The sequence below is a fragment of the Gorilla gorilla genome, chromosome 15, assembly GCF_029281585.2.
Source record: "Gorilla gorilla gorilla isolate KB3781 chromosome 15, NHGRI_mGorGor1-v2.1_pri, whole genome shotgun sequence".
Classification (NCBI taxonomy): domain Eukaryota; kingdom Metazoa; phylum Chordata; class Mammalia; order Primates; family Hominidae; genus Gorilla; species Gorilla gorilla.
The window spans coordinates 90847067-90874398 of NC_073239.2; the positions used below are offsets into that span (position 1 = coordinate 90847067).

A 27332-nucleotide genomic window follows, 5' to 3' on the forward strand; every position below is an offset into this window, starting at 1 on the left:
TATCTACTGAGACAGGGAAAAACCACCTTAGGGCTGGAGGTGGGACATGCGGGCAGCAATACTGCTTTGTAAAGCATTGAGATGTTTTATGTGTATGCATATCTAAAAGCACAGCACTTAATCCTTTACCTTGTCTATGATGCAAAGACCTTTGTTCATGTGTTTGTCTGCTGACCCTCTCCCCACTATTGTCTTGTGACCCTGACACATCCCCCTCTCGGAGAAACACCCACGAATGATCAATAAATACTAAGGGAACTCAGAGGCTGGTGGGATCCTCCATATGCTGAACGCTGGTTCCCCGGGTCCCCTTATTTCTTTCTCTATACTTTGTCTCTGTGTCTTTTTCTTTTCCAAGTCTCTCGTCCCACCTTACGAGAAACACCCACAGGTGTGGAGGGGCAACCCACCCCTTCAGTCACCCCGGCTGGAGTGCAGTGGCACAATCACGGTTCACTGCAATCGTCACCTCCCGGGCTCAAGTGATCCTTCCTCCTTAGCCTCCCGAGTAGTTGGGATTACACGTGTGTGCCTCCATACCCGGCTATTTTTTTTATTTTGGTAGAGATGGGGTTCTGCCATATTGCCCTGGCTGGTCTTGAACTCAGCCTGAGATCCACCTGCCTCAGCCTCCCAAAGTGCTGGGATTCCAAGCATGAGCCACTTCACCCAGCCGGATTTGTTTTACTGGAAAATAATTTTTTAAATGTATAGGTTTCTTTTTTTCCATCATTCTGCAACAAAGCCATTATCATGAGTTTGAATATTATTGAAACCTGTGATAAAAAACATTTGTGGCTGGGTGCAGTGGCTCATGCCTGTAATCTCAGCACTTTGGGAGGCCGAGGCAGGTGGATCATGTGAGGTCAGGAGTTCGAGACCAGCATGACCAATATGGTAAAACCCCATCTCTACTAAAAATACAAAAATGAGCCAGGCATGGTGGCATGCACCAGTAGTCCCAGCTACTCAGGAGGTTGAGACAGGAGAATTGCTTGAAACCGGGAAGCTGAGGTTGCAGTGAGCCGAAACCATGCCACTGCACTCCAGCCTGGGCGACAGAGTGAGACTGTGTCTCAAAACAAAAACAAAAACAAAAAATCACTTGGTAGTGTTGAATGGAATAATGGCATCCATCCTTCACAGTTGCTTTACTAGCAACTTTTTTCCCCCTCTTTTTTTCTGGATGGACATTAAATGAGAAACAAACAAAAGTAATTAAGTGCTTTTTGTTTTGGTGATTTGTATCTGGCCTCCTGCAAAGCTCAGACTGTGTCCTATGATCTCATCCGTAAAGGAGAACTGGAGTTCCTCAAGGTTAGGGTTTCTTAATCTCAGCACTGTTTACATTTAGGGGCCGGGAGCAGTGCCTCACACCTGTAATCCCAGCACTTTGGGAGGCCAATGCTGGCGGATCACTTGAGGTTAGGAGTTTGAGATCAGCCTGGCCAATGTGGTGAAACCCCCGTCTCTACTAAAATACAAAAATTAGTTAGTTGTAGTGGTGCGTGCTTGTAATCCCAGCTACTCAGGAGGCTGAGGCAGGAACATCACTTGAACCCGGGAGGCGGAGGCTGCAGTGAGTCAAGATCGCACCACTGTGCTCCAGCCTGGGGGACAGAGCAAGAATCTGTCTTAAAAAAAAAAAAAAAATTACCAAAAAAAAAAAAAAAGACAATTAGGGCTTGATGTGGGCGCTGTCCTGTGTAAGGTAGGATGTTTAGCAGTATCCCCAGCCTCTATCCCCTAGAGGTCAGTAGCACATCCCGCCCCTCCACCCACAACCAGTTGTGATAACCAAAAACATCTCCAGACATTGCCAGCTGTCTGCTGGCTAATTTTCCTGCTCTGTATATTTACATATAAAATATATTCTATGTATTTTAATTTTATGTTTATTTAAAAAAATTTTTTTATATAGCCTGTAATCCCAGCTACTCGGGAGCCTGAGGCAGGAGAATCACTTGAACCCGGGAGGTGAAGGGTGCAGTGAGCTGAGATTGCACCATTGCACTCCAGCGTGGGCAACAAGAGCGAAACTCCGTCTCACAAAAAAAAAAGTATACATATATATATATATATATATATAAAATATTTTCATATATATGTATGTATATAAACATATGTTTTCTCTGCCATTTTCTTCCGGTATTAATGAATAATGCCGTATCTATCCTCTAAGGTAAAGCTTCCTGACTTGCACTTTATGTACTTTGCACCAAACAGTTTTGGACCTTGAGAGCTTGTTTGGAGGTTCTAGCAGGGGAGCGCAGCTACTCGTATACCCTTGACCGAAGACCGGTCCTCCTCTATCGGGGATGGTCGTCCTCTTCGACCGAGCGCGCAGCTTCGGGAGGGACGCACATGGAGCGGTGAGGGAGGAAGGGGACACCCGCCTAGCCAGCCAGATCAGCCGAATCAACCCTGGCGATCAATGGGGTGACAGATGTCGCAGCCAGATCGCCCTCACATCCACACCAAACAGTTTTGGGTCTTCTGATCCAGCTTTCATCTCTGGATCTCTTATGTAAGTCATAGTTTACTGGTTAAGTGACAAGATCTGATTCTAAAGTTCCCATTTCCCAGGCCCTTCAGCTCTAACAAAATACTTCGTATATTTGGAGTACAGATTAAGGATTCTCAATCATCTCAACTTTGTTGAGTATCTAGGGTTTATCAAAATGTCTCCCTCCCCACAGGTGACATACTACACAAAATAAAGCAAATCAGGCCAGGCGTGGTGGCTCACGCCTATAATCCCAGCACTTTGGGAGGCTGAGGTGAGTAGATCACCTGAGGTCAGGAGTTTGAGACCAGCCTGGCCAACATGGTGAAACTCTGTCTCTACTAAAATACAAAAAAAAATTAGGCGTGGTGGCGCATGCCTGTAGTTCCAGTTACTAGGGAGGCTGAGGCAGGAGAATTGCTTGAACCTGGGAGGCAAAGGCTGCAGCAAGCGGAAATTGTGCCACTGAACTCCAGCCTAGGCGACGGAACAAGACTCCGTCTCAAAAAAAAAAAAAAAAGCAAATTAAAGTTAATTGCAGCTGGGTGTGGTGGCACACGCCTATCATCTCAGCACTTTGGGAGGCCGAGGCAGGTGGATCACTTGAGGTCAGGAGTACGAGACCAGCCTGGGTAACAAGGCGAAACCCGGTCTCTGCTAAAAATACAAAAATTAGCCGGGCATGGCGGTACAGGCCTGTAGTCCTAGCTACTTGGGAGGCTGAAGTACGAGAATCGCTTGAACCTGGGAGGCGGAGGTTGCAGTGAGCTGAGACTGTGTCACTGCACTCCAGCCTGAGAGATAGAGTGAGATTCTATCTCAAAATAAATACATAAAACAAAGTTAACTATATTTGGAATTTTAAAATATTTAGGCTGGGTAAAGTGGCTCATGCCTGTAATCCCGGCAGTTCGACAGGCCAAGGTGAGTGGATTGTTTGAGGTCAGGAGTTCGAGACCAGCTTGGGCAACATGACGAAACCCCATCTCTACCAAAAGTACAAAAATTAGTTGGACGTGGTGGCATGCACCTGTGGTCCTAGCTACTTGGGAAGCTGGAGGTGGGAGGATCTCTGGATCCCGGGAAGTTGAGGTTCAGTGAGCTGTGACTGCACTACTGCACTTCAGCCTAGGTACAGAGTGAGACCCTGTCTCAATAAATAAAATATTTAAAATAACTAGAGTTGGTCTTAGGTACTACCAAAGCAGAGTTGGAACCATCCGTTTGAACACTATTCAAGGTTGAACTTCTATCCTGTAGTTAAGAATAAGAGCTATTGATTAGGAGAGGAACAGACAAAATTGTTTGACCTTTTACAATCCCAAACAAAGGAAACTTCATCCCAGGAAATCAACCACTGATACAGGATAGCTGCCTGGCCAGGTTCACCCTCTGGCTGATTCTTTTACAGCAAATGAGCTAGACATGTAGACCAAACTAAATAACTCAAAACAGAAACAACTCTTTAGAGTCTCTGAGTGTTAACAGATCCTTGCTTTGTCCAACTCTGGGTCCCTCTTTTCCCTCAGAAAGTGAATTAATGGCATTCTAGGCAGCAGCTTTCCTTCCTCTGTGTGACTGCAGTTTCTTCAGGGGTCACCCATATTTTGTATTAATATATCATTGTAGTTTTTGAAAAACCTCTCCAGCTTCTATTTCTATTAAGTAAATATTTGTTTTTCTTCCAGAGATTTCAAAGGTGAAAAAAAAACATCCTAGGTATCTGTTTTCATGAAAAAACAAAAAACAAACAAATAAAAAACCCTGCAGAGTCATACTAGTTGTTCAGTGTAAAACCAAACAATAGATTTTAGAGAAAGCAAAGGATGAACAAATAGAATGCCCCTTTCAGCTCTCAGTAACTACATTCTAAACCACTTGCAATCGCACTTTTAAGATTAGTTATTTTAAAATGGCATTAGGCATTATTTTATTTTTTTAAACTTTATTTATTTATTTTGAGATGGAGTCTCACTCTGTTGCCCAGGCTGGAGTGCAATGGTGCAATCTTGGCTCACTGCAACCTCTGCCTCCTGGAATCAAGAAAGTCTCTTGCCTCAGCCTCCCTAGAAGCTAGGATTACAGGCGCATACCACCACACCTGGCTAATTTTTTGTATTTTTAGTAGAGATGGGGTTTCACCATGTTGGCCAGGCTGGTTTCGAACTCCTGACCTCAGGTGATCCACTCGCCTCGGCCTCCCAAAGTCCTGGGATAACAGGCACGAGCCACCGCACCGAGCAATGTAAGCCATTTTAAAATAACTAATGCGCCAGGTGCAGTGGCTCACGCCTGTAATCCAGCATTTTGGGAGGCCGAGGCGTGTGGATCATGAGGTCAGGAGTTCGAAACCAGACTGGTCAACATGGTGACACCCCATCTCTACTAAAAACACAAAAATTAGCCAGGCGTGGTGGCAGGCACCTGTAATCCGAACTACTTGGGAGGCTGAGTCAGGAGAATCGCTTGAACCCGGGAGGCGGAGGTTGCAATGAGATAAGATTGCACCAGCACTCCAGCCTGGGTGACAGAGCGAGACTCCATCTCAAAAAAAAAAAAAAAGTCTTACATTTACAGAACGACATCCTATTTTACAGAACCCCAGTCTGCACAGCTTGCTCATTCACTATGTTAAAATCTTTGCTCAAATATGTCAGCTTCTCAGTGAGACCTTCCTTGTCCACCTTATTTATAATTATAACCCATCTGACCACATCATGTTTTCCTATCTTCCTTTTCTGTTTATTTTTCTCCACAGGACTTTTTACCATCTAACACATTATATAATTTACTTTTGTTTATTTTCATATTTCCTGTTTCCTGCCACCTTTACCCACTATGTGAACTATACATAGCCAGGCAGAATTTTTTTTTTTTTTTTAAATACAGAGTCTTGCTCTATTACCCAGGCTGGAGTGCAGTTGTGCAATCTCACCTCACTGCAAACTCCGCCTCCCGGGTTCAAGCGATTCTCATGCCTCAGCCTCCCAAGCAGCCAGGATTACAAGCATGTGCCGCCGCGCCTGGCTAATTTTGTATTTTTAATAGAGACAGGGTTTTGCCATGTTGGCCAGGCTGTTCTCAAACTTCTGGTCTCAAGTGATCCACCCGCCTCAGCCTCCCAAAATGCTAGGATTATAGGCATGAGCCACCTTGGCTGGCCCGTAAGCAGGAATTTTTATCTGTTTTGTTTTTTATGTGTTCCTGGTGCTGGAATGGTGTGAGCACACAGTAGATGTTGAATGAATACTCCAAAGGGATAAACAATAATACAGTAACTCAGGCACTAGATCTCATCCATTTAATAAAAATATAACAGCTGGTCGGGCACAGTGGCTCACGCCTGTTAAGTGTGCCACTGCACTCCAGCCTGAGTGATAGAGACTCTATCTCAAATAATAATAATAATAATAATAATAATAGCTGACTGCTTTCCAAAAGATTACCCAGCCCCTGAAAAAAATCACAATTCCAAGCTTCAGTGAAGGTTTTCCCCACATTTGTTATATAAAGGTGACATTTATCCAAATGTGTCAAGTTTTATATGCTACTCAAAATAGTGCAGATAGGCGTACTTTTTGTAGACTAGGGAGGTATGTATACATCAGTACATTTAAATCTACTCCTTTCACAGTTGGTCTTCTCATTTTCTCTTGCTCACTATCTCTTATTCACCCCCAACAAAGCCCTATTTCCAATTCTTTTTGTTGAGACTCTGGTGCCAGCCAGTGTTTGTCACTATCTCCATCTCCTTCTATGGTCTTTTGTGTCTCTTTATACCTGGAGTACACATGAATCCTCCCCACTCAGCTTTCCCAGAACGTCACACTCTGGCTTCCCTTCTTCCATGTCCCCGGAAGCCTGAGAGACCACAATCCCAGAGGACCTGAGCCCCATTCATGTGCTCACCTGCTTGTGTCTGCCTGTTCCCTGAGTCCTTGCTTTCGCCGCAGGTTGCCTTTTGCTCTTTGCTCCTGTTTCAGCTCTTCTTAATCAAGTAAGCCTCATGAACCGCATTCACCTTTGTGCCAGTTTGCAACTAACAGTGTGGCATTTTGCTAACTCACTCCCTTCTCTATCCTTCCCTCCTCCCTTACTCTCTTTTTCTCTGAGTACACAATTCGTTCATCTACTTTTATCATAGTTAACTGCCAACTAGTAGGATTATCGCTCATAGGGCGGAAGCTGCTCAGCAACTCATTTCTGTGTTTTTGTTAGCCAAATAGAAAAGTTAATAGCACTTCTCAATACCTTCCATCCCTGACACAGAATTTAGAAACCTGGATGGAACATAACTTGGTCTCTTAAAAAAAAAAACAAAAAACTTTAGAAACCTGGGCATTCACCTGTCTAGTTAATAAGCATGTACTGAGTATCTAATATATACCAGGCACTGTGCTAGATTCTTGATATATACAGAGGAATCCGATATAGAAGAAATTTCAGCTTACTGGAGAAAACAGGGCTGGGCACAGTGGCTCTTGTCTGTAATCTTAGCACTTTGGAAGGTCGAGGCAGGAGGATTACTTGAGGTCAGGATTTCAAGACCACCCTGGGCAACACAGTGAAGCTCTGTCTCTACAAAAATAAAAAAATTATCTGGGCATGGTGGCATGCACCTGTAGTCCCAGCTACTCAGAAGGCTAAGGTGGGAGGATCGCTTGAGCCTAAGAGGTCAAGGCTGCATGAACCATGATTATATCACTGCATTCCAGCCTGGGCTACAGAGCAAGAACCTGTCTCAAAAAACAAACCAACAAAACCCAGACAAGCAAACCAACGACTGTAATGTACTGTGATAAGTTCTCTGACAGAAATGCACACAAAGTGCTCTAGGAACAGATATAAGGGACAAGAAACTTGGCTTGGAAGGGGAAAGGTGAAGGTGGGATGGGACTGGGAGGCTTCTTGAGGGATGAGAGGTAGGAATTATCCTGGGAAAATGACACAAGGAGGATTCTGAGAACTTCAAGTATTAACAGCTTGGTACAGCTGGAATATAGAGGTGTACCAGAATAAAGACAGCCAGAGTGAGGGAAAATGGCTCTGGAAGCAGAGAATCAGATTTCAAAAGGAGTGGACTTGTTTTCCTTTCCCATAGTGACACTGATTGTTAGTTATGTCTTTCTGTTGACTCCCTAAGCAAATATCATTATTGATTGACTTGGGTAAAATAATACAGTATCTCACAACAGTGGAAAATTGGATAGGTGATTAGAAAGGTCCACCAAAAGGTCCAAAAAGAGTGAAATGTAAAAGCTCCCACTGACAATTCATCTGAGCTCCACAGCAAAGCTAGCCTTAACAAGTTAAAAATTAAACATAAGGCAAGTTTAAAATGTAACTAGAATGAAATTTTTAAACAGTAAGCTGAACTATGGAACCAATATAGTTAAACCACCCAGTGCATAAGTAAGCCAAGCCAAGCAAAACCAAGGTAGGTCTAATAAGCTAAGTTCAGGACAGGCTGCAGCAAAGTGAGCAATGCCTTATTTGAGGATATAACTTATAATACAAAGGGCCACAGCCCTGACACACCTTGCTATCTGAAGGATGTCTAAGGTGGGTGGTACATGGTATCTTTTGTATTACCAAAGACAGGTATTAATATTAGGCCTGGAACATGCTGGACACCAGTAATTGAATCCCAAATGGACTTGGTACAATTAGGCTAATGGAATATGCAGGCAGACGCAATAGGGCAAGGAGTACCCCCTTTCCCAGTGTTCCACTACGGCCTAGGTATTACATGTCCAACTCCCAATTCCCCTCCAAACTAGACCATGGATAGGGCATGTGAAGCCTATTTGTTCCTATATTAATTCATTCATTTGGCCATGTGTTACAGGCAGAAAGAATGAGGGTCGTGACCAACTCAGTATGCCATTGGAGGTTATATGAGCAAACAGAAAACTGTTCTCATGGAAGCAGGATGTTGGAAAACTGACAAACTGCGTCTGCCACCAGAAGGGGTGCTGAGGGCAGTCACACCCCCAGCGCAGTGTTCCTTGCGATTATCTATAGGAGCATCTGAAGCCTGTTGTACAAAGAAAGCAATTATGTGTACCTGTGATAAATCTAGCAGCTGACCAACTGTTACCTCTCCCTCCCTGCTCTTTCTATCTAATACGAAGGGCTGTAGAAGCTCAGGGCTGCCTTTGCACACTAGAAGCAAGGAGCTCCCTGACCCCTTCTTTCAAAACAGATCCTTTTGTCTTTGTCTTCATTTCTGCGTTCGTCCCCTTCATTCACCCTGTAGTAACCGACAGTGACAGCCATTTCAGAAATTAGCAATTTCTTACTGCTGCTTACAAGTACAGCACACAAAGATAAATCATCTTAGAAACTTTAAGAAACCCTAAGAAACTATACTAAGTTGGAAAAAAAAATACATGTCCATAAATTACCTCTATAAAGTGAAAATGTGTCAAGCAGCACAGTTACTATGCTCTGAAACTTCAAAGCTGGGATGATGGAGAAGGCTCTGTGAAAAAGGTCATATCTGAGGAGGGTCCTGAGGAGGGAAATGAATTAGGACAGGCAAGGAGTACTTTTCAGGAATAAAACCATGAATCAAGACACGGATGTGGAAAAGGGATGGGGGCCCCTGAGGAACAGTGAATGGATCAGTTTGACCAACTATAGTAGGAAATGAAGTTGAAAAGGTAGATTGAGGTCACATAGTAGAGGACACCAAATACTCAGCTAAGGAGTTTGGACTTTACTCTGCAGGTGATAGGAAGCCACTGAAGATATTGAACTAGGGAGTATCCAAATACGAATCTGGTAGTTACATGTAAGGACTGCAGTCAGGAGCCTTGTCAGGACCACTCAATTGCTTAATTCTACAAATGCTTACTGATGCCTACTAACTGCTAGGTGCCAGAAAAGTAAAGGTGAGGAAAACAGATCTTTTTATTCAAGATGCTGAGTCTGGCAGAGGTGGCAGACATATATAAAAATAACCGTAACTTTTTAAACTAAGCATAAAAATGGTAAAGAAGCTAGGCGCAGTAGCTCACGCCTGTAATCCCAGCACTTTGGGAGGCCAAGGTGGGTGGATTACCTCAAGTTAGGAGTTCGTGACCAGCCTGGCCAACATGGTGAAACCCCACATCTACTAAAAATACAAAAATTAGCCAGGTGTGGTGGCATGCGCCTGTAATCCCAACTACTCAGGAGACTGAGGAACGAGAATTGCTTGAACTCAGGACGCAGAGGTTGCAGTGAGCCAAGATCACAGGATTGCACTCCAGCCTGAGTGACAGAGTAAGACTGTGCCCCCCACCCCCCGAAAAAAAACAAAGGTAGGCCGGGCACGGTGGCTCACTCCTGTAATCCCAGCACTTTGGGAGGCCAAGGTGGGCGGATCATGAGGTCAGGAGTTCGAGACCAGCCTGACCAACATGGTAAAACCCTGTCTCTACTAAATACATAAAAATTAGCCAGGCGCAGTGGCGCGTGCCTGTAATCCCAGCTACTCAGGAGGGTGAGGCAGGAGAATTGCTTGAACCTGGCAGGTGGAGGTTGCAGTGAGCCAAGATGGAGCCACTGCACTCTAGCCTGGGCAACAGGGCGAGACTCCGTCTCAAAAAAAAAGGTAAACGGCCGGGCGTGGTAGCTTACACCTGTAATCCCAGCACTTGGGGAGGCCAAGGCGGGCGGATCATGAGGTCAGGAGTTCCAGACCAGCCTGACCAACATGATGAAACCCCATCTCTACCAAAAATTAAAAAATTAGCCAGGCATGGTGGCATGCACCTGTAATCCCAGCTATTCAGGGGTCTGAGCAGGAGAATCACTTGAACCCAGGGGGCGGAGGTTGCAGTTAGCTGAGATCGCGTCACTGCACTCCAGCCTAGGCGACAGAGCGAGACTCCATCTCAAAAAAAAAAAAAAAAAAAAGGGTAAAGGAACAAAAACACAGGACTAACTCCCTAGAGGATTTGGAAACGCATCAAGAAAAGACATTTGAGACCAGGCACAGTGGCTCACGTCTGTAATCCTAGCACTTTGGGAGGCCAAGGCAGGCAGATTGCTTGAGCTCAGGAGTTCGAGACCAGCCTGGGCAACATGATGAAACCTCGTCTCCACCAAAAATACAAAAACTAGTCAGGCATGGTGGAATGCACCTGTAGTCCCAGCTATTTGGGAGGCTGAGGTGGGAGGATTGCTTGAGCCCCCTGGGAGGTGGAGGTTGCTGTGAGTTGAGATCGCACCACTGTACTCCAGCCTGGGTGACAAGACTGAACCCCGTCTCAATTTAAAATATATATATATAAGCATATATAAAAGAAATGGCTGGGCACAGTGGCTCACGCCTGTAATCCCAACACTTTCGGAGGCCGAGGAGGGTGGATCACCTGAGGTCAAGAGTTCAGGACCAGCCTGGCCAATATGGTGAAACCCCATCTCTACTAAAAATACAAAAATTGTCCAGGCGTGGTGGTGTGCCTGTAATCCCAGCTACTCAGGAGGCTGAGGTGGGAGAATTGCTTGAACCTGGGAGGCGAGGCTGCAGGGAGCCGAGATCATGCCACTGCACTCCAGCCTGGGCAACAGAGCAAGACCCTGTCTCAAAACAACAACAACAAAAATGAAATGACATGTAAGCAATCATGAAAAATGAACAGAAATAACTACAGTAATAATAGAGACCAGATGTGTATAAAGACCAGAGAGATTAGAAAAAGATGATAGGAAAAGTATCGTTTGATTTCCTTTAAAAATTTCCTCAAGAGCCACATGCAGTGGCACGTGACCATAGTCCCAGGTACTCAGGAGGCTGACGAAAGAGGGTCACTTCAGCCAAGGAGTGCAAGTCCAGCTTGGACAACACAGTGAGACCCTATCCGTATAAAAATTAAAAATAACGAGGTCAGGTATGATGACTCATGCCTGTAATCCTAGCACTTTGGGAGGCCAAAGTGGGAGGATTGCTTGACCCCAGGAGTTTGAGACTAGCCTGGGCAACATGGTGAAATGCTATCTCTACAAAATATTAAAAAATTAGCAGGGTGTGTCCGGGCGCAGTGGCTCATGCCCGTAATCCCAGCACTTTGGGAGGCCAAGGCAAGCGGATCACGAGGTCAAGAGATCGAGACCATCCTGGTTAACACGGTGAAATCCCGTCTCTACTAAAAATACAAAAAATTAGCTGGGTGTGATGGCGGGTGCCTATAGTCCCAGCTACTCGGGAGGGTTAGGCAGGAGAATGACATGAACCTGAGAGGCCGAGCTTGCAGTGAGCCGAGATTGCACCACTGCACTCCAGCCTGGGCAACAGAGCAAGACTCCATCCCCCAAAAAAAGAAAAAAATTAGCCAGGCATGGTGGCGGGCACCTGTAGTCCGAGCTACTCAGGAGGCTGAGGCAGGAGAATCGCTTGAATCTGGGAGGTGGAGGTTGCAGTGAGCCGAGATCATGCCACTACACTCCAGCCTGGTGAGAGAGCAAGACCTCATCTCAAAAAAAAAAAAAAAAAAAAAGCCAGGCATGGTGGTACACACCTGTAGTCTCAACTATTCGGGAGGCTGAGGTATGAGGATCATTTGAGCCTGAGAAGTGGAGGCTGAGGTGAACTGTGATTGCACTGCACCACTGTACTCCAGCCTAGGCGACAGAGTGAGACCCTGTCTCAAATAATAATAATTAAAAGCCAATGTCCTCAAGAGTTTTTTATATGAATTTGAGAAACAAAAAGTAGAAAACTAGTGAAAGAGGATATAGAAGAAGAGGGTTAGCATTTAATGCAGAGGATAAAGATTGTGGTCAAAGAAACATAACCTGAGATTTTAAAAAAATAGTAACCAATATTTACGGAGATCTTAGTAGATGCCAAGCATGATGTTAAGTATTCTACATAGATTAGCTCATTTAATCTCACATTACTGCTCTGTGAGTTAGGTGCTATTATTAAGATTCCCATTTTATAAATGAGAAAACTGAGCTTAGAGAAACTAAGTATCTTAAGACCACATCGTAGTTAAATGAAATGAGCCAGAAATCAAACCCAGATGGTTTAATTCCAGAGCCACAGTCTTAACTAGCAGGCCACCCAAGAAGGATTATCTAATAGGGCTCTTGGAAAAGACGGATATGGGAGTGGGGAGGCGAGTGTAGAGCAGAGAATGGTCTGAGATGAGACTGGAAAGTGAGACTTCCACCAGGATGTGAAAGTCTTACAGCAGTCTGACCTTCTCATATAAAATCAAGAGCTTATTTATTTATTTATGTAGAGATGGAGTCTCACTATGTTACCCAGGCTGGTCTTGAACTCCTGGCCTCATGCAATCCTCTAGCCTCAGCGTCCTGAATAGCTGGGATAACAGGGTTGAGCCACTGTACCCAGCTAATCAAGAGATTTTGAAGATCTTAATTTCCTGCTGTTGAATACATTTCCAGAATCCGACCATTTCTGACCACTTCCATTGCTACCACCTTCGCCCAAGCCACTATCATCTTTCATGTGATTTCCTAATATTGTCCTAACAGATCTTCCTTTTATCCTCACTCCCCTGGAGTTAGTCTCCTTTTAACAAACAACCAAAGTCATCCTTTTATATAAATTAGAGTATGTCTCTGTTTTACGCAAAATCCAGCACTGGTCCCCATTTCAGAGAAACAAGGTCCTGAAAATAGCCTTCTGCTTCCATCCCCACTACATCTCTGACCCCATCTACTAATAGTTTTCACCTTACTCTCCCCCAACACTGACCTCTGCGCTTATTCACTCATGCCCCTGCCTTAGGACCTTCGCTCTAAGCTGTCCCCACTGCCTAGAAATTCTTTTCCTATATATCCACTTGATGAATTCCTGCAACTCCTTCAAATACTTGTTTAAAAATCACTTTCTTATTGAGATCTATTTAATACTATAACCTCTCACCTTCACATGCTCCCACCTCTACCTGCTTTCTCAACTCCCCTTACTCTGATCCACTTTTCTTTTTTCCACACCACTTATCACATTCTAACATACTGGAAAGCTTACTTATATTTATTGTCTGTGTTCCTCTGACAGAATATAAGCTCCTCAAGAGCAGAAATCCTTTTGTTTACTGGTGTAACCCAAGAACCTAGAAGAGCGTCCAAGGTGGAACTCAATAAAAACTGACAATAGAAATGGGCTAGGGTTTTTCTCAGCCTTAGCGCCATTTTCTTGGAAACCTCTGCATCATGAGAGCTAAGTGGAGGAAAAAGCGAATGCGCAGTCTGAAGCACAAAAGAAGAAAGAGGAGGCAGAGGTCCAAGTAAACCGCTAGCTTGTTGCACCGTGGAGGCCACACAGGAGCAGAAACATGGAATGCCAGATGCTAGGGATGCTGGTACAAGTTGTGGAACTGCATGCTATTGTCTAGAGCTTGTCTCAATGGATCCAGAACTTCACTGCCCTCTGATCGCTGATCACCTCTGAGACCCACCTTGCTTATAACCAAAACTGCCCATGTTGGTCCTTCGCCCTGGACCTGGGACATTCTGGACTATTTCTGTGTTTACTTGTGGCCGAGTATAACAACCATACGATAAATCACCTCTTCTGCTGTCTTAGCTGAAGAATCAAAAAAAAAAAAAAAGAAAAAGAAAAAAGAAATTGGCTGGGCATGGTGCCTCATGCCTGTAAATCCCAACACTTGGGAGGCTAAGGCAGGAGGATCACTGGAGGCCAGGAGTTTGAGACCAGCCTGGGCAACACAGCAAAACCCTATTAAAAAAAAATTTTTTTTTAATGAAAAAATTAGCCAGGCATGGCAGTGCACACTTGCAGTCCCAGCTACTTGGGAGGCTGAGGCAGAAGGATCACTTAAGCCCAGGAGTTCGAAGCTGCAGTGAGCTAGAATCATGCCACTGCACTCCAGCCTGGGTGACAGAGCAAGACCCTGTCTCAAAAAATAAATTAATTAAGTAAATAAATACATGTATTAAGCAATAAAAATATTTATTATCTCATCCCTTTTTTATTTTTTTGAGACAGAGTCTCCCTCTGTTGCCCAGGTTGCAGTGCAGTGGCGTGATCTTGGCTCACTGCAACCTCTGCCTCCTGGGTTCAAGTGATTCTCCTGTCACAGCCTCTGAAGTAGCTGGGACTACAGGCGCCCCCCACCACACCTGGTTAATTTTTGTATTTCTAGTAGAGACAGGGTATCGCCATATTGGCCAGGCTCAAACTCCTGACCTCAGGTGATCCACCTGCGTTGGCCTCCCAAAGTGCTGAGATTACAGGTGTGAGCCATTGCGCCCGGCCTATCTCATCATTTCTGTGGTTTGGGAATCTGAGAGTGGTTTAATTAGACAGTTTTGGCTCTGAGGCTCTCATGAGATTGCAGTCAAGATGTAGGCTGGGGCTGCAGTCAAGATGTAGGCTGGGGCTGCAGTCAAGATGTAGGCTGGGGCTGCAGTCAATCTGAAGGCTTGACTAGGCCTGGAAGACCCACCTCCAAGATGGCTCACTCAATGGCTGGCAAGTTGATGCCAGCTGTGGGCAGGAAGTCTCAGTAGCTCCCCGTGTAGATCCTCCATAGGGCTGCTTGAATCTCTTTATAACCCAGTGGCTGGCTTCCTCCAGAGCAGTCAATCCAAGAAGAGCAGGGCAGAAACAGTAATGTCTTTTATGACTTTGTTTTGGAAGTCATACACTATCATATCCCTATATTCTAATGCTCATACAGACCAACCCTGATGAAATGTAAAAGGGGACTACACAAAGGCATGAATATTAGGAGGTGAGCATCACTGGGGGGCATCTTGGAGGCTGGCTACTGTAAGCTGTAACCAGTATTTGTGTAATATTTTGTGGGGTTTTTTTCCAGTATACCATATATATATTTCAATAAACACATCTTACATACTTCTTATTTTAGGACCTGCATGTTATTCCAATGATATTAACTGTTTTTGTTCATTTGTTTATTCTTAGAAAAAAATAATATATAGAAATAAGCCAGGTTAGCTGGGCATGATGGGACATGCCTGTAATCCCAGCTACTCGGGAGGCTGAGGCAGGAGAATCGCTTGAACCCAGGAGATGGAGGTTGCAGTGAGCTGAGATCACACCACTGCACTCCAGCCTGGACAACAGGGTGAGACTCAGTCTCAAAAAAAAAAAAAGAAAAAAGAAAAAAAGAAATAAACCAGGCGCGGTGGCTCATGACTGCCTGGGTGAGAGAGCAAGACTCGGTCTCAAAAAAAAAAAAAAAGAAAAGAAATATAGGCAGGGTTTCACTATGTTTGTCAGATTGCTCTCAAACTCCTGGCCTCAAGCAATCCTCCACCTCGGCCTCTCAACATGCTAGGATTACAGGTGTGAGCCATCACATCGGCTGATATTAACTCTTAAAAATGAACAACTGGCCAGGTGCGGTGGCTCACGCCTGTAATCCCAGCACTTTGGGAGGCTGAGGGGAGTGGATCACCTGAGGTCAGGAGTTCAAGACCAGTCTGGCCAACATGGTGAATCCCCATCTCTACTAAAAATACAAAAATTAGCTGGGTGTGTGGTGCACACCTGTAATCCCAGCTACTTGGGAGGCTGAGGTAGGAGAATCGCTAGAACCCAGGAGGCAGAGGTTGCGGTAAGCTGAGATCATGCCACTGCACTCCAGCTGGGAGACAGAGCAGGACTCCATTTCAAAAAAATAAATAAATAAACAAAACAAATAAACAAACAAAATGAACAACAATGCTGACTTGACTTTTAACTTCCATCTTCTGTTATAGTCCTAATATTTTACTTAAGGAAAAGAATTAAAGTCAGAAAAACTACAACTCACACAATGTACTTCTTGTTTCTAAAGGTGAAAAGAAATTTAAATACCTTTTTGGTTTTTTTGAGATGGAGTTTTGCTCTTGTTCCCCAGGCTGGAGTGCAATGGCATGATCTCGGCTCACCACAACCTCTGCCTCCCAGGTTCAAGTGATTCTCCTGCCTCAGCCTCCAAAGTAGCTGGGATTACAGGCATATACCACCACGCCCAGCAAATTTTGTATTTTTAGTAGAGACAGAGCGGGGTTTCTCCATGTTAGTCAGGCTGGTGATCATCTCAGGTGATCCACCTACCTTGGACTCCCAAAGTGCTGGGATTACAGGCATTAGCCACCTCGCCAAGCTTTTTTTTTTTTTTTTGAGACAGAGTCTCGCTCTGCTGCCCAGGCAGGAGTGCAGTGGCACAATCTCGGCTCACTGCAAGCTCCGCTTCCCAGGTTCACACCATTCTCCTGCCTCAGCCTCCCGAGTAGCTGGGACTACAGGCGCCCGCCGCCACGCCCGGCTAATTTTTTGTATTTTTAGTAGAGACGGGGTTTCACTGTGTTAGCCAGGATGGTCTCGATCTCCTGACCTCGTGATCCGCCCGCCTCGGCCTCCCAAAGTGCTGATATTACAGGCGTGAGCCACCGCACCCGGCCCTTTTTTTTTTTTTTAAATGAGAAGATGTCTTGCTTTATCACCTAGGCTCAAGTGCAGTGGTGCAAACACAGCTCACTGCAACCTTCACCTCCTGGGCTCAAATGATCCTCTTGCCTTAGCCTCCTGACTAGCTAGACTACAGGAATGAGCCACCATGCCCAATTTTCAAATTTTTTATAGAGATGGAGTCTTGCTATGTTGCCCAGGCTGGTCTCAAACCCCTGGCTTCATGAGATCCTCCCACCTCAGTCTCCCAAAGCATTAGGATTACAGGCCTGAGCTACCACACCTATTATTCAACTAAAAGTCAGATATAGTTAAGAAAGAGTAGGAAGAAAATAAATGAGTCACTGTATTTGTTTTGAAGATACATATCAGTTAAGAATTAAATAATAAGTCTGAAATTAAACACTAAATCAACAAAGATACAGAATGAAAGAAAATACTTGTATCGGCAGAATAGAAACTTTACGCTACATACAGAAAAAAGCTTCCAATCATATCAGCATTAACAATTAGGTACTAGCTGGGCATGGTGGCACACACCTGTAGTCCCAGCTACTCAGGAGGATCACTTGAGCCTAGAAGTTCAAGGCCAGCCAAGCTAACATAGCAAGATCCTGTCTCTTAAAAAAAAATTAGGTATGGCCGGGTGCGGTGGCTCACGCCTGTAATCCCAGCACTTTGGGAGGTCAAGGAGGGCGGATCATGAGGTCAGGAAATCAAGACCATCCTGGCTAACACGGTGAAACCCCGTCTCTACTAAAAATATAAAAAATTAGCTGGGCATGCTGGCGCATGCCTGTAGTCTCAGCTACTCAGGAAGCCGTGGCAGAAGAAATTGCTTGAACCCAAGAGGCAGAGGTTGCAGTGAGCTGAGATCACGCCACTGCACTCCAGTCTAGGTGACAGAGCAAGACTCCACCTTGGAAAAAAAAAAAAATTAGGTACTGAAGAGGTATTTGGTGAAAAGGGACAAGACTGACAACTGGAACAGATTTGAAAACCATAGCAAAATTTTATAGCAATATTTTTCAAGTCAATAAAACTAATAAAAAGGTTTATTTAAAAGTCAGCTTTTGAGCTGAGCATGGTGACACACACCTGTAGTCTCAGCTACTCGGGAGGGTGAGGCAGGAGGATCGCTTGAGCCCAGGAGTTTGAAGCTGCCGTGAGCTGTGATTGCACCACTGTACTCCAGCCTCGGTGACAGAGTGAGACCTTGTGTTGAAAAAAAAAAATTTTTTTTTTTTTTTTGAGATGGAGTCTCACTCTGTCACTGAGGCTGGAGTGCACTGGTGTGATCTCAGCTCACTGCAACCTGCACCTCCCAGGTTCAAGTGATTATCCTGCCTCAGCCTCTCCAGAAGCTGGGATTATAGGCACCCGCCACCATGCTCAGCTAATTTTTTTGTATTTTTTAGTAAAGATGGGGTTTCACTATGTTGGCCACGCTGGTTTTGAACTCCTGACCTCAAATGATGCGTCCACCTTAGCCTTCCAAAGTGCTGGGATTACAAGCATAAGCCACCACCCCCAGACAAAGAAAAAAAAAATTTTTTTAACTCAGCTTTTCTTAGATCATTGTCAAAGACTTACATATAATAAGACCAGTGAGCATGGAACCTCCTGGGGGAGAGACTGAACAGAATTAACTTCCAACAATACGAGCTGTCTCAAACTGGTAGGGAGGGAAGGGTCTTTGCTCCAAATCTGATCATGTTTCCAGAACAGATTCACTGATCAGATGGCTAGTCAAATGATATAGCCTTTTATTTTTTATTATTTATTTATTTTCTTTTTTTTTTTTTTTCGAGATGGAGTCTCGCTCTGTCGCCCAGGCTGGAGTGCAGTGGCACGATCTTGGCTCACTGCAACCTCCGCCTCCCGCAGGTTCACGCCACCATTCTCCTGCCTCAGCCTCCCAAGTAGCTAGGACGATGGGTGCCTGCCACCATGCCCGGCTAACTTTTTTTGTATTTTTAGTAGAGACGGGGTTTCACAGTGTTAGCCAGGAGGGTCTCGATCTCCTGACCTCATGATCCACCCGCCTTGGCCTCCCAAAGTGCTGGGATTACAGGCATGAGCCACTGCGCCTGGCCTAGACTTTTATTTTTTCTTTCTTAAGACAGGGTCTTCTTGTGCCCAGACTGGTCTCAAACTCCTGAGCTCTAGTGATCCTCCTGCCTCAGCCTTCCGAGTAGCTGGAATTATAGGCTCATACCACCATGGCTGGCTGGATATATCCTTTAAGGTCTAACCCTAAATTCAAATACTGTAACTGCCAATAAAGAAATGAGAATTGATGTCACTGGTAGTTATCAACAAATACATCAGTCTTTCCTGTAAACAGGTCATTTTTTTATGTGTATTATTTCATTTTCATCAAAATATCATTATTTCATTTTCATCAAAATATCATTAGACATGTGTCAAAAAGGCCCATTCTGTACAATGAACTCATTTGGGTGTAATAACAAAATGAGTCAGGCATGACTTCATTCTCCATTGTTTCAGGCTTGACTTCGCTACAATAATCACTTGGAGGAAAGCTGTTGCTATTGTTGCCTCTTTTTCTTCACAAACCAGAAGGTCTTTTCTTGCCCATTCATTAAGAATCAAAGTCCTTTAGATAAGAAGATACTGTCATTCAGGAGGGGGTTCATATTGCCCCAATGAAAAATCAGAATGAAAATCTGAGGTGATAAGCTCTGTCTGCCTCCAAACCCATATCCATTGTGGGAGGCACTATTTACAGAAGAGTAACTGCCACTAGGATCAGTGCCACTGAGCACCGTTTATATTGGATTTTAACTGTGGGAAGAGAATAAAAACATTTTCCCTTTCTTGTTATCAACTGAAAAATAGCTACTGCTTCAAACATGTTAAATCAAAATGAAAAACATGCCAAAGATAAAAATATTACAATGATAGTTTCATGTATAAAGGAAGGAATAGGGGTTCCCCATAATTACATTTTCCCAAATTTGTATTTCCCCCACCAAATGTGCCTTTAAAATGCTTTCCTTCTAAATACCAAAAAAACTTGGGGTTTTAAAAAAATTTAATTTTATTGACAAGGTCTTGCTCTGTCACCCAGGCTGCAGTGGAGCAATCACAGCTCACTGCAGCCTTAAACTCCTGCAATCCTCCTGCCTCAACCTCCCAGAGGGCTGGGACTTCAGGCATGAACCACTGCACCCAGATAATTTTTGCATGTTTTCGATTTTTTTTTTTTTTTTTTTCAGACGGAGTCTCGCTCTGTCACCCAGGCTGGATGGAGTGCAGTGGCATGATCTCGGCTCATTGCAAGCTCCACCTCCTGGGTTCAAGCCATTCTCCTGCCGCAGCCTCCCGAGTAGCAGGGACTACAGGCGCCCGCCACCACGCCCAGCTAATTTTTTGTATTTTTAAGGAGACAGGGTTTCACCGTGTTAGCCAGGATGGTCTCAATCTCCTGATCTCGTGATCTGCCCGCCTCGGCCTCTCAAAGTGCTGGGATTACAGGCGTGAGCCACCGCCCCCAGCCGTGTTTTCAATTTTTTTATAGAGAAAGGAGTCTCGCTATGTTGCCCAGGACAGTCTCAAACTCCTGGCCTCAAGTGATCCACCAGCCTCAGCCTCCCAAGTCCCAAACCTCTCAAGGGATTACAAGTGTGAGCCACTGCACCTGGTTCCACTATAACACTTAGTGTGTGGTAAAAGTGTTTTCAGCCAGGTGCAGTGGCTCATGCCTGTAATCCCAGCACTTTGGGAGGCCAAGGTGGGCAGATCACCTGAGGTCGGGAGTTCGAGACCAGCCTGACCAACATGGAGAAACCCTGTCTCTACTAAAAATACAAAATTAGTCAGGCATGGTGCCCCATGCTTGTAATCCCAACTACTCGGGAGGCTGAGGCAGGAGAATCGCTTGAACCCAGGAGGCAGAGGTTGCAGTAAGCCGTGATCAAGCCATTGCACTCCAGCCTGGGCAACAAGAGCGAAACTCCATCTCAAAAAAAAGAAAAAAAAAAAAGTGTTTCCATTGTGAATTATATAATTTCCTACAGGGAATACTACTTTTATTTATAGTTCAGAGTCATGATTATGATTATCAGTTATATTTTCCTGTAAACCTGAGATGCTTCCAAGGGCTACAGTAGGTCTATAGGACTGTTTGCCCTTCTGTCACCAAATGGTCCCAGATTGCTATCCTTTTTGAGCTAGTTTTTTCTGACATCATGCTGTCTATTATCACTGATCAGTACTGTCATGTGCCCAGTTCCTTCAATAAACCACCATTACCTCCTAATTTTCTTTTTAAATCTGTTGTAGGATGTAAATCAGGAAGCCATAATTATTAGAATTTCATGTCAACATAAGCAAATGAAGACCTCTCCAACAGAATAAGGGTACTGCACTTTGTGACAGCTCTTTCAGTGCCTTATAGACCCTTTTCCATCTACCGTGAGCTCTCAGCTAGGAACAACAAAGCAGAATTTGCAGAAATCTGACCTATGAAAAAGTGAAGTATTACTTATATATGTTACTTACCAATTTTTTCTTTCCTTCTGAATTTTCTCCTTGGTTCCTTTATTATATCACTTTTTCAACCTGTGTAAGATGGACATGAATAATTATAAGAACAGTTTCCTCTTTTTCTCTGCTGTCAGTATGCCTATTTTTGACTCAGTTATCTCTTCCACATTTTCATTTCTAATCTTTTCAGGCTTTGGAACCCAGATCACCAAGCTCATCTCCTGAGTTGTAGTATAATGCCCTTCAGCTCTTTCTCCTCCCCTACACTTTCTTCTCACTCAAACTACAACCTCAGCCACTTTACCACACATCCAGCTCATTTAAAAAGTCACCAACAGCAAGAGAAGCAAGTCACACTCCCTCTAGAAGCTGGTGTATATGTGTGTGTAAAGGTGGAGAAGGCAATGACCAAAGAGCTAATTCATAAGTAAAGTACACAGACTGGGCGCAGCAACTCATGCCTATAATCCTAGCACTTTGGGAAGTCAAGGCAGGCAGACAGCTTGAGCTCAGGAGTTTGTGACCAACCTGGGCAATGTGGCGAAACTCCATCTCTACAAAATATAAAAAAAATTAGCCAGGTGTGGTGGCATGTGCCTGTAGTCCCAGCTACTCGGGAGGCTGAGACAGGAGGATTGCTTGAATATGGGAAGTCGAGGTTGCAGTGAGCCGAGATGTGAGGTCTTTTTTTGCTGTTAAAATGCCAGCCATATGTTCCACAGTATGATCAATGAGTGGCTACTTACTATTACATGCACGAGTATGTGGTTAAAAGGGACCAAGCAGATGGGGGCTTGGTGGCTCATGCCTATACTCCCAGCACTTTGGGAGGCTGAGGTGAAAGAATCACTTAAGAATTTGAGTTTATATATTATTTTCTATTCCCTCAGGAACGAAAAAGTTAAACTTACCTATGCAACATAAATCTGAAGATTACACATTCAAGACAGGATTTGAATTATGGATTTGACTCACGCAACCCATGTTATAAATTCTAACTATAAGGTCTCCAAAGTAAACATGTATTTTATTTATTTTTATTTTTTTGAGATGGAGTCTCACTCTGTCACCCAGGCTGGAGTGCAATGGCATGATATCGGCTCACTGCAACCTCCGCCTCCTGGGTTCAAGCAATTCTCCCACCTCAGCCTCCCAAGTAGCTGGGATTACACGTGCCCACCACCATCCCTGGCTAATTTTTTATTTTTAGTAGAGAGGGGGTTTCATTATGTTGGTCAGGCTGGTCTTGAACTCCTGACCTCAAGTGATCCACCAGACTTTGCCTCCTAAAGTGCTGGGATTATAGGCATGAGCCACCGGTCCCAGCTGGGACTCATTCATCTTTGAACACTGATTACTTAACAGAGTACAATCTGGCATATATGTTTAATTAATGTTTGTTAAATAAATTAACAAATACATAAATCTCATCACTCTGCTTCTCAAGATTTTCATTAATGTCCCACTGTCCACAACAGAAGTTACAAACTCAAACACCTACAGGGACCAGGCAGGAAATATAAATGAGTAAAGGTGTGTGTAAGACAAAAGGAACCGGTGGGGATTGTGGTAAACTGGAGAGCATGTGTCCCATCTAAAGGGGCAGCTTCTCGCTATTCCCACCAACTGCTACCATAATGGAATGTAGGCTCCATACTTCCAGGTCTTCTGATTTTTCAAGGTAAGCTGAAACCACAGATTTCTTTGTAAAATCTGCTGATTTTTAAATGATGACAACTAATTCCATTAAAAAACCCCCAAAAACCTACCATTCAGGCCAAACGAAACACATTCTATGAGCCAAGTCCAGCCCTCAAGTCACAAGCTGGTGCCTCTAGTCTGCAGGATAAAAGACAAACTCCCTGTATGACATTCTAAGTCATTCACAATGAGTTCCCAGCCGACCTTTTTAGAGTGTTTTGCCTACTTGTTCCATACAATAACCCCCTGCTCTAGTCTAGTGGTTCTGAAACTTTAGCACGTATCAGAACCACCTGGAGGGCATAGATTGCTGGGCCTCATTGCCAGTATTTCTGAATCAGTAGGTCTCAGGTGGGGCCTGTGAAACTGTAGTTCTAATAAGTTACCAGGTGATGCTGATGTTACCGGTCTGTGGACCACACTTTAGGAACCAATGCTAGAGTTAAACTACTCCCTATTTTAAGCATACTCTGAATTGTGCTCACATTGTTCTAACTTCCCAGAGGAACTTCCCTCTCCTTTCAGTCCATCTCCTTCTATAAACTTTCCCTGACTACGACAGTCTTAAATGCCTCCAAATTCTATAGCACCTAGGGTTTGGGCCAAGCTTAGTCAAAACCCATAGACCATGGGCCGCATGTAGCCCAGGATGGCTTTGAATGCAGCCCAACACAAATTTGTAAACTTTCTTAAAATATTATGAGTTCTTTTTTGTGATTTTTTTTTAAGCTCATCAGCTATCATTAGTGTTAGTATATTTTATGTGTGACCCAAGACAATTCTTCTTCTTCCAATGTAGCCCAAGGAAGCCAAAAGATTGGACACCCCTGGTCTACGCCATCTCTCCTTTATCAATCCCTGCTTGGTACTGTTTACTGTTAAGTGTTTGTGTATGGGTGACAATAAGGTCGTATATTCTCAGAGATCAACATCCAGGTCAGAGCTTTATACATCTGACTGTAAACAATTTGAGGGCAAGGGCCTTCTCTTGTTCCTTACTGTACCCGTCAAGTTATCAGACAGGCTGTTATACAGCTGGTATTCATTAAATGTTTCTTAAATGAACATCTGACAGATCCATGACATAAAAATGCAGACAAGTGGGCCTAAAACTTAGGTAATTTTTCATCACTTTTTTTAAAAAATAGAGACAGGGTCTTGTTATGTTGTCCAGGCTGGTCTCAAAATCCTAGGCTCAAGCAATCCTCCTACCTCGGCCTCCCAAAATGCTAGGATTATAGATGTGAGTCACTGTGCCCAGTCCAGGTAAGTTTTCTTAGAGAACTTTTAGTCTGTGGCTCTGTTGGGATGGACAACTAATAAAAATGGGATATTTTGCAAATAAAGTAACAGTAGTTAATGATTATTTGTAGGCATAGTGGTGCACGCCTGTAGTCCCAGCTACTTGGGAAGCTGAGGTAGGAGGATCTCTTGAGCTCAGGAGCTTAAGTTCAGCCTGGGCAACATAACAAAACCCCATTTCAAAAATATATGGCCAAGCATAGTGGCTCACAACTATAATCCCAGCACTTCGGGGGCCTGAGGTAGGAGAACCATTTAAGCCCAAGAGCAACAGAGTGAGATCCAGTCTTTACCCGCCCCCCCTCCAAAAAAAAAGTTAGCTGGGCATGGTGGCACAAGCCTGTGCTCCTAGCTACTCAGGAGACTGACATGGGAGAATTGCTTGACCCCAGAAGGTTAAGGCTGCAGTGAGTCATGATTGCACCACTGCACTCCAGCCTGGGTGACATAGTGAGACCCTATCATTCATTAACAAATAAATAAACAAATAATTATCTGTGGTAATATATCTTGCATATAAGTAAAACATTGAATGTTTTAAATTTTTAAAAATTTATCTAAAAGTGATAAGATTAAATCCTTGACCGCCAGGATTTCTTAAAATGCCCCTGCAGAGATGTGAACTAGTCTTAATATCACAAGAAAATGTCAATTTAGTAGAATTCTATATTTGCAGCACATGCAATAAAAAAGCAGGATGAAAGTAACTCCTGGCCAGGTGTGGTGGCTCAAGCCTGTAATCTCAGCACTTTGGGAAGCCGAGGCAGGCAGATCACTTGAAGTCAGGAGTTCAAGACCAGCCTGGCCAACATGGGGGTGAAACTCTGTCCCTACTAAAATACAAAAATTAGCCGGGCATGGTGGCAAGCATCTGTAATCCCAGCTACTCGGGAGGCTGAGGCAGGAGAATTGCTTGAACCTGGGAGGCAGAGTTGAAGTGAGACAAGATTGTGCCACTGTACTCCAGCCTGGGCGACAGAGCAAGACTACCTCTCAAAAAAAAAAAAAAAAAAAAGAAAGTAACTCCCATGAGAAACAGTTTGGATAATAATATATTTATTCAGGATTCTAAAGGCTATGTAGAAACAAAATCTAAAGTTGTTCACTTAGACTGATCCACCTATAAAGTACCATCTGCTATAAGGTGATTTCAAGAATGATTTATGAAGAGAAACATGGCCTCTAACGTAAACCCGAATAAAGTTATAGATGAATTTATAAAGTAAACCCAGTTTTGGACCTACTAGAACAAAAAAGCAGAAGTACTCCCCACCCCGCACCCCCTTTTTTTTTTTTGAGAAACAGTTACACCATTGCTCAGGCTGGAATACAGTGGCACGGCTCACTGCAGCCATGACCTCCCTGGGCTCAGGTGATCCTCTGAACTCAGCCTCCTGAGTAGCTGCAACTACAGGTACATGCCACCACACCCAGCTAATTTTTGTATTTTTTGTAAAGACAGGGTTTTGACATGTTGTCCAGACTGGTCTTGAACTCCTGGGCTTAAGCAATCCGTCTGCCTTGGCCTCCCAAAGTGTTAGGATTACAGGCATGAACCACCATGACCAGCCAGAAATTCTATCTGTTTTGATACATAATAGTTCTAAATTTTATATATGGCTTGTTGGACAAAATTAACATCACTTGGCAAAAAACAGAGAATTAAATTCAGGAAAAAAAGAAAACCACCATTCAGGAACATTTGAAATACATTTATAAATTTAAGCTAGTGGAGATATTACCTTACATCTGGGTACAAGTCCTACCTAACAGCACCATAATGATCTTGTCTGTATGAGGATTCAGCCAAGACACTCCACATTTCTTTGTTGACCAGGAACAAGGAAAACTGGACAGAAAAAGAATTACAAAACCAAGTCAACAAAACATGAAGTGGCTTATTCCAAGTTTAAAAGTATTAGCGTTCTAAACAATGAAACAAGGAAAATTTATTTAGTAATAATTCCTGAAACTTCATAGTAAAGGCACCTACCAGTAACTGTGGAAGGAAATGCTACCAGATAAACTACTAAATAGCAACTTCCTACTCTACTATCTGTACTATCAGTTGTTGCTCACCAGCAGATGACAGTAACAACATCCAGTTCTTTGGTAGAAAATGAGAGGATTCAGAAGACTGTAGACTCTATATCCACCTCTACCAGAGTATGAAATCTTGGCATTTCCCTGAGCCATATTCATGTCACAACAGCTTTATCTACAAAATCAAACTTAGTCAATAAAAAATATATATAATACAATAAAATAAACTAGGCCAAGTGTGGCGACTCATGCCTGTAATCCCAGCACTTTGGGAGGCCAAGGCAGGAGGATCACCTGAGCTCAGGAGTTGAAGACCAGCCTAGGCAACATGGCAAAACCCTGTCTCTACAAAAAATACAAAATTAGCCAGGCATGGTGGTGCATGCCTATAGTCCCAGCTATGCCAGAGGCTGAGGTGGGAGGATCACTTAAGTCCAGGAGGTCGAAGCTGTAATGAGCCATGATCCTGCCACTGTACTCCAGCATGGTTAAGAGTAAGACCCTATCTCAAAAAAACCATCAAAAAACCTAAAAACCAATAAAAGAAACTATAAAGTACTATAACTAAGGTACTATGCATATATTAATAATCTTGTCATAGTCAAATTTTTATGTTCATAAGTTAATCTGTAAGCCTATGTTCAAATGAGGAGTCTTGGACTGACTTTCATATTATAAAGTTACCAATTTCTAGAATTAATTCCAAATATACAGCCTGTGACAGAAGATGCCCTACTCTCTTTTCTGCAGCTTATCAACAGTGTGCTTTTTCAGAACCTTACACATACAAAATTAATGGTAACTTTATAGATTTTACATCAGAGATAAACTCTTCAATATATGGCGATTCCTCCTATG

The 27332-nt window shown here is 43.7% G+C and overlaps 1 protein-coding gene across 12 annotated transcripts in view; it reads right to left on the bottom strand.

Moving 5' to 3' along the window:
- ENTPD5 (ectonucleoside triphosphate diphosphohydrolase 5 (inactive)) overlaps positions 1 to 27332 on the bottom strand; it is a 57446-nt gene that overhangs the window by 27736 nt on the left and 2378 nt on the right. For 2 of the 12 annotated variants that reach the window (XM_019009603.4, XM_063697989.1), the window contains exons 2-3: positions 26174 to 26280; positions 21444 to 21503 (exon numbers count right to left, since the gene is read on the bottom strand). The gene's annotated coding sequence lies outside the window, so the exon portion shown is untranslated. Of the gene's footprint in view, positions 1 to 6415; positions 6609 to 6957; positions 7085 to 14940; positions 15066 to 21443; positions 21504 to 26173; positions 26281 to 27332 lie in introns of those variants that run through there. The other 10 variants (XM_055360873.2, XM_063697990.1, XM_063697985.1 and 7 more) reach the window with 9 other exon arrangements.